The sequence below is a fragment of the Thunnus thynnus genome, chromosome 10 (assembly GCF_963924715.1).
Source record: "Thunnus thynnus chromosome 10, fThuThy2.1, whole genome shotgun sequence".
Lineage (NCBI taxonomy): Eukaryota > Metazoa > Chordata > Actinopteri > Scombriformes > Scombridae > Thunnus > Thunnus thynnus.
In genome coordinates, this window is record NC_089526.1 from 2,874,866 (window position 1) to 2,882,277 (window position 7,412).

A 7,412-nucleotide genomic window follows, 5' to 3' on the forward strand; every position below is an offset into this window, starting at 1 on the left:
TCCTCCTCTTCGAATAATAATTATCTACGATCACATGAGCAACAGAACCAAATGTGAACATATAATAAAGCATTTAACCCTTTAAACCCCCTGCTCAGTTTTCACTCCCTTTTGGTAGATTCATGTCTCTTGACCTTGCAAAAGCAGCTTTAGCTCACTTGTTCCAGACCTTTTGAGTGTATCACATGATCTTCATCAGCAGATGGACTTTACTCTGATGTCATGGAAATATACTGTACATGTTCAAATGTACCAACCCTAAAGTGTTCAATATTAAATAAATAAAAAAGACACACAGTTTGTGAATTAATTGGAGAAATTATAAATAACTACAGTATAAATTAAAGACATTTTCTCAAAAGTCTGTTTTTATTTCATCAATGTACGTATGTGTGAATGTCTTTGTGAACACAACACTGACACATCATCAGCTCTTAAGTTAATATGTTGAACTTGTTAGCAAACGGTTGCTTATTTCTCCTCCCTGGATAAAAAAAAACTATTTTGTGCTTCTCTCGTTATTGAACTCTCAAAAGCATTTAATACCATATTATCCTACTCTATAAACTACAATCTAAAGGTTTAAATGATGTTTAATTGGCTCCACTCTTCCCTTACAGAGAGAACTCAGACTGTTGTTGCTGATGGATCAGAAATGGGGTTCCACAGGGGTCCATACTTGGTCCACTGCTGTTTTACATTATACATAAATAAAATAATTCTCCCTAATCAATACTTCAATGTCTATTTTTTGTTTGCAGATGATACAATTTTACACGCCCCAGGCTCTTGACTAGTCTTCAGTCTGCCTTTGATCCTTTCTAATTATCACTCATTAATCACAGACTGGTTTTAAACCCGGAACAGACCTGAGTACACGGTGTTCTCCACCTCCACCAGTGACTCAGACTATCCTGCCATTAAAACTTTAAACGGCACCCATATTACTCTCAATGAGTCATACAAATACTCAGGAATTTGGCTTGACGGCAGACTATCATTCAAGATTCATATTCAACATTTGACTCAAATTAAAAATCAAACGAGGCTTCTTGTATAGAATCAAAGGACGTCTGTCTTCCTTCAACCGTAAAACTATTGTGCTGCCAACCTTCATGTCTGTCCTTCATTATGGAGATATTCTGTATTGTTATGCTGCCCCATCAGCACTTTTCTACTGCTGAAGCTTCTAAACTGTCTCACATCTCTTCTCCTATTTACATCCAGTAACTACTGAACCTCAGATATCTCATATGTTCCCACTAACGCTGGCAGAACTGGTTTCAGCTGCTCTGCAACTTTTAAATGGAATGAACTGGGTTCATCATTTCTCTTGGAGATTTTAAAGCTTTATTATCTTTTGTTTTTTATGGTTCTTGTAACTGTTGTTATTAATTCCTTGTTGTGTTGCTTCTCTCTGCTGATTCTGTTTTTGTCTTATGAATGTTTTCTTGTTCTGAGGCCTCTCTTGGAAAAAAGATCTTAATCTCAATGAGACTGCTTGATTAAATAAAGATTAAATAAATATTTCCACATCCAGCAGTTACGGAGCAACATTATCATTCATTCGGAGTCGTGTTTCTGTCCACCTGGTGAATCTAAGTCCAATATTCATTCTCTATTAGTTCTGTTTTTGCTCTCTACCGACTCCTGAGGGAAATATCTGGCTCTTTAGCTGCTAAATGCTCCACTATGTTCACCAGCTAGTCTACAGCTAACTGTGTGTTTAGTCTATAAAACGTCTGAAAAACAGTGAAAAATGTCCACCACAGTTTCTTAAAGCGGTGATGTGTTCAAAACACGGCTGCAACTAACTAATTCATCTGATGATTAGTTGTTTAGTCTATAAAATGTCTGAAAATTAATCACCGCTTCCCAAAGCCAAAGATGACGTCCTCAAATGTCTTGTTCAGTTTACTGTCATAGAGGACTAAAGAAAGCAGAAAATATATATTTATATTATATTAGATTCATTTTAGAGGCTGGAACCAGAGAATTTTGGCATTTTTTCTTTAAAAAAATGACTAAATCTAGTAAAACAATGATCAAAATAGTTGACGATTCATTTTTCAGTCAGTTAATTGTTCTTCATGTTTCATGCAAATAAAGTCTCACATTCGGCTGCTGGTTCATGTAAACACCAGAGAAGAAGACAAACATGTTGAACTAACATTACAGATTAACTGGAATCACTTTTTGTTTTGACTCCACATCGCTGCCAAAAAAACCCTCGAACCTTGCAGGAGGACTGGTTACCGGAAATCTCTTACTGAGTCATGTGACCTATTTAGAAACGCCTGGTTGTCCTTGCAAACAGGACAAATGATCAATCTTTGCAAAGGAAACAGCGACAGCAGAGAGAAAAATTAACCTGAGGAGAAATTAAGCTTGTGGTCGACCTCATACTTTCCCCTCTGCAGACGGTAAATGCAATCAGGATTATTGAACACTGCTGCACCTCTGCAGATAAGTGCTTAACGACCGCCGTAAGTCAACCAATTTCACCTTCGCTCAGAGCACAAGAACAAAACAGAGACAGAGAGAAGAGAGTCAAACACAGCTGCTTATTGAAAAACCAAATGGGAACAATCTGAACGACCGAAGCTGCTGAGTTCAATAATTTACCGCTTTCTGTTTCAGTTTGTACAACATGAACACAATAACTACCGAGTCACATCAGACGGAGGCTTTTAATCATTCAGTCAGCGACGCCAAGTGTTTAAATAAACTCCATTTTTGTGGACTTAGTGAACATTTTGGTTTAATTTACGCAGACAAATAAGCCCTGTTGGTATTCTCTGTTAAACTGATGCAGATGGAGAACATCCTGGTGTTTTTATTACATATTAATGTCACACTTTTATTTGTTTAAAACGACCTGCTGCTGCTGCACCTGGTTCATCTTAAATATCTCAACTGTAATTGGAAGCATTGCCATGAAATTCTGTTCAGACATTCATGATCTCCAGAGGATATATCCCTCCCACTTCAGTGATCTTCTGACTTTTCCTCCAGCGTCACTGTGAGGTGAAATATCTCGACGATTATTGGATGGATTTCCATGAAATTTACTACAGATATTCATGATCCCCAGAGGATAAATTCTAATGACTTTCATGATCCTCTGACAGGTTAAATGTTTCACTCTGTCAGTGAGACATCTCAACATTTATTTATTTAAAGTTTATTTGTATAGTGACACATATGTAGCATAAACTAGCATTTATAGCTTAAGCTAGTTAGGGCTTTTAAAATACATAAAACTCAACTATAAAATAAATATGAAACTGCACAAGACTCAACAACATAGAGACATACAGAACCAGTCAAAAACCTGGACTACATGACTGATTTCTCTTTAAAAACTGTTTGAGTTTAAAATGATCTCAGTCATGATCCATTCGTGGTTCTGTGGGTAAAAAGTTCCACATGTTGAAAGTCGTCTGACCAAGTCAATCAATCAATCAATCAATTTTTATTTATATAGCGCCAAATCACACCAAAAGTCACCTCAGGGCACTTTTCACATGGAGCAGGTCAAGACCGAACTCTTTAATTTACAGAGACCCAACAATTCCCTCCATGAGCAGCACTCGGTGACAGCGGGAAGGAAAAACTCCCCTTTAACGGGTAGAAACCTCAAGCAGAACCTTAGTGGGCTCTTGGTGGGCGGCCATCTGCTTTGACCGGTTGGGTTGAGAGAGAGAAAGAAAGAGGGAAAGTGGGGGGGGGGGGGGGGGGGGGGGGATTTAAAGAAAGAGAACTTTACATCTATCTGACGGATCGGCACACAATCCCGTTCAGACGTTCATGTTCCCCAGAGGTTGAATCCTGATGACTTTTCATGTGGCGCCACCATGAGGTCAAATTAACCCAATAATTAGCCCAATAATTAGATTTATGATGAAATATCTGAGAAACATTTTGCCATTTTTACTAACAAGAGCCCTGATACAAATTCTCAAGTAGCTGATGAGCTGCAGCGAGCGAATACGAGTTTTTCTTTAAATCATTAAAAAAAAAGAAACATGTTGAAGTAGACGAGTATCAGAGATACGATAAACAACAAGAAAGTAGTGCAACAATCAATAAACTGCTGAAAGGTTAAAAGCTCACAAGTGTTGAGGTTTTCATGGAAAAGCTGAGTTTTCAGACATTTCCTGTCCTGATTTACGGAGCTACAGTCTGTTTCTCTAAACTGATGTGCACCTTAACTCGTCTGAATCACATTTCAAAAACATTATTATTAAACTACGAACATAATCTGGAACACTACAGGACTCTTATGGTCACAGACTTTGTGACATTTGTACTGCTTGTTAGAAGAACGTTCAGGCCAAACACTGATGCAGGATTTCTCTTTAAATACACATTTTTTTCAGCCTGTAGTTGCATTTTATCTGTGAAATGTTTCACCAACTGTAGGAGAAAGTGTTCTCATATCACAGATACGAGCTCCCAGTCAGCAGATTTGGTGAAACAGTCCTCTGGGCAGCAGATTGAGGGTGATTGCAGCCTGTTTTCCATATCAGCTGACAGCGCGTCTGATGCAAGTTTTGTTAATGTTGGAGTATCCCACTAGCCTGCGGCAGAGAGAGAGAGAGAGAGAGAGAGAGAGAGAGAGAGAAGCATCCTGACAGGTTTTGTTGTAAAGATGTCGGCCGAGTTTCAAAGAAGTAATAACAGCCGACCTGATTCTTCAGATTCCTGCAGCTCCTCACATATCCGAGCTGCGGGGCAAAACCGAGCCTGCCAAATACTTGAGCGTGTATGTTTACATGCTGCCTGTCAGTCAGTCTGCAGGGAAACATGCATGTAGCGTTTCTGACCTCACATACAGGGATGTTTTGGTTCAATCGCTCGCCAACGTCTTCATTCCTGGAGCCAGAAACTTATAATTTTGGCTGCTCAGCTCCAGTCAGAAGAGATTTATTTCTTTAGAGGTCTAGAGGAGGTGGATCATTTAAATATTACCTGTTTGTCATTTTTCATCCTTAAACCCAGTAATTACAAGACCAATTAACTGTTTTTTTCTCCATCATTTAAATCCGCAGTGTGCCCATCAGGGATGTGCAGAGAGTCCAGTATTTGTATTTGTTGAGGCAGCAAAATTATTTGTATTTGAATAAAAGTGGAAAGAGGCTTAAAAATCCTGTTTTTGTTTCTATTACGCTTTTAATTCTAGAAAATTAAAGTGTTACAATAAGTGTTCATGAAGCGTGTGTCAGTAGTTCAGCTTTATCTCTGGGGAACACCCCCAACTCTGGGAGTGATGTCGAAATTAGGAAATGTGCGTCATGTAGCAGGTGGATGTGACTCCCCTCACTGAGACCTGCTGATAGACGTCACAGCGGAGCAGAGGAGAGACACTGAGATAGTGATGTAACCGACCTGCACTCTGGTATTTGACATGGTTTATTTTTCTTCCTGAAAACAAATAATTTTTGAAACATTTGTATGAAACAAATATTCGTAAAAAAAAGACCCCACTATTTGTGCTTTTCCGAATAACGTATTTGTATTCGGGCACACCCCTAATGTCCACACAGTCATTTAAAAGTCTGTGTGAAGCTTCTATTCAGCTTCAGCAGTCTGAGTTAGTCATATCAAGTGGATATCTGACACATTTACAGTCTTTTTAGCATCAAATTCCCTCTTTGTGTTTCCTCGGACAGTGTTTCCCTGTTGAGCTGCAGGTGGAAGTATAAAAAGACTATAACGTTGAAAGATATCTACTTGATTTGACTCATTTAAACGGCTGAAGCTTCATATTTTGCAGCCTCATCAAAAGTGTTTTTTGTGACGTCTTGTTACAGCTGATTCTGTCTGACCTTGTTACAGTTGAGCTGATTTTACGTGTAGCAGGGCTACATGACAAATAAATATAATAATATATATTGATTTCCATTTCTATTATTATTTTATATTTAATTTCATATTTTATTTACAGAATCCTCAAAGATGGAATTACTCATTCTTTATTTTCTATGACATGAAACAAAAGCTTCATTGTCAGTTATATTTGTATATTTTGATGTTAAATTGCATCATTTTAAATTTCCAACCAACCAAGACGGTTCGCTTGGAAAACTAGTTAAAAATCCACCAAAATGTCAGTTAAAGCAAACATCCTGCAAAACAGAAATAATATCTTCTGACTCCGTATACTTCATCACCAGTAAGTATGATATAAACTTACTGCGTACTGTCATATAATGTGAGAAACGTCTCCTACGTTCATTTAATCCAGCATGTAGAAACTCAGCTGCTGAAAAGTGAAACTAGAACAGATTGTGGTTTTCACACGTAGTCGTTGGAGCGATTCGGAGTTCATGTGAACGCTGGTGGACAGAAACGCTTCGTCTGAGCTCGACTCTACAAACTGACAACAAACCGAAACAAGAGAAGTTTTTACTCACAGCAACACCAGAGAGCTGCTGGTAGAAAATAATAATAATAATAATCCAGTCAGAGAGGCAGAGAAGAAACCTCGTTTCCTTTTCACACAGTCAGTCCTCTGTTTCTAAAATCACTATATTTAAAAAAAAAACAACAACCAAAACAACTCAGGATACAGAAAATGAAACATTCAAACCACAAAGAAAAACAGCAGCTGTGTGTTTGTGAGCTGCAGAAAAATGCACTAAACAGACATCATGACCTCAGAATGACCCAGAGCTTGTTGTGAATGTCTGAGCTCATGACAGGATGAACTGATGTGCCTTAAAATCTGCGTACTATCCCTTAAAAGCTGCTGATGAAGCCTTGAATATGTTAAACTCAAAGCACAGCTGAGTCTACGTACGACTGTTGTTAATCCAGGTCTGAAGTCAAGTTTTCATCCAAATTAACACAAATTTCCAGAATATATCAGCAGATAAACAGCAGGTGGCGCTAATCCTCCAGTCGGTGCCATTAAACCGCTGCAGAAGAAGAAGACACGACGAGATTCAATTCTCTTTAAGTGCCAGTCAAACCCTCAGGAACGGCGCCACAGTTACATAGTGGCCAAACTGTGTAATTACATCATATCAGACTCACACTGTGAAAGAGACGTCTGTAAATCGTTTTGAGCATCAAAACAAACGACTTCTGGTCTGATCACGTTTCGAAAGTCTAGAAGAGCCGCGTGATCGAATTGTTGTTCAAGTTAACTGGAGGCTAAAACAGAAGTTAGTGGTCTCGGCTGGAGGAAGTCTCTACTGAGCATGCTCCATGGGTGCACTGTATATTTACAGGAAGTGGCTTTTATGGCTTCATGCACCGCTGAGCAACTTTCATAGAAATGAACGGGACCCCCACATACATCCAGTACTGTACTGGTACCAGTATAAATGCAACACATCAAAGATTCCTTCAATCTTTGAAACTCTAAAGAGACTCTGGTGAACGCAGAAACAAAATCAGACGCA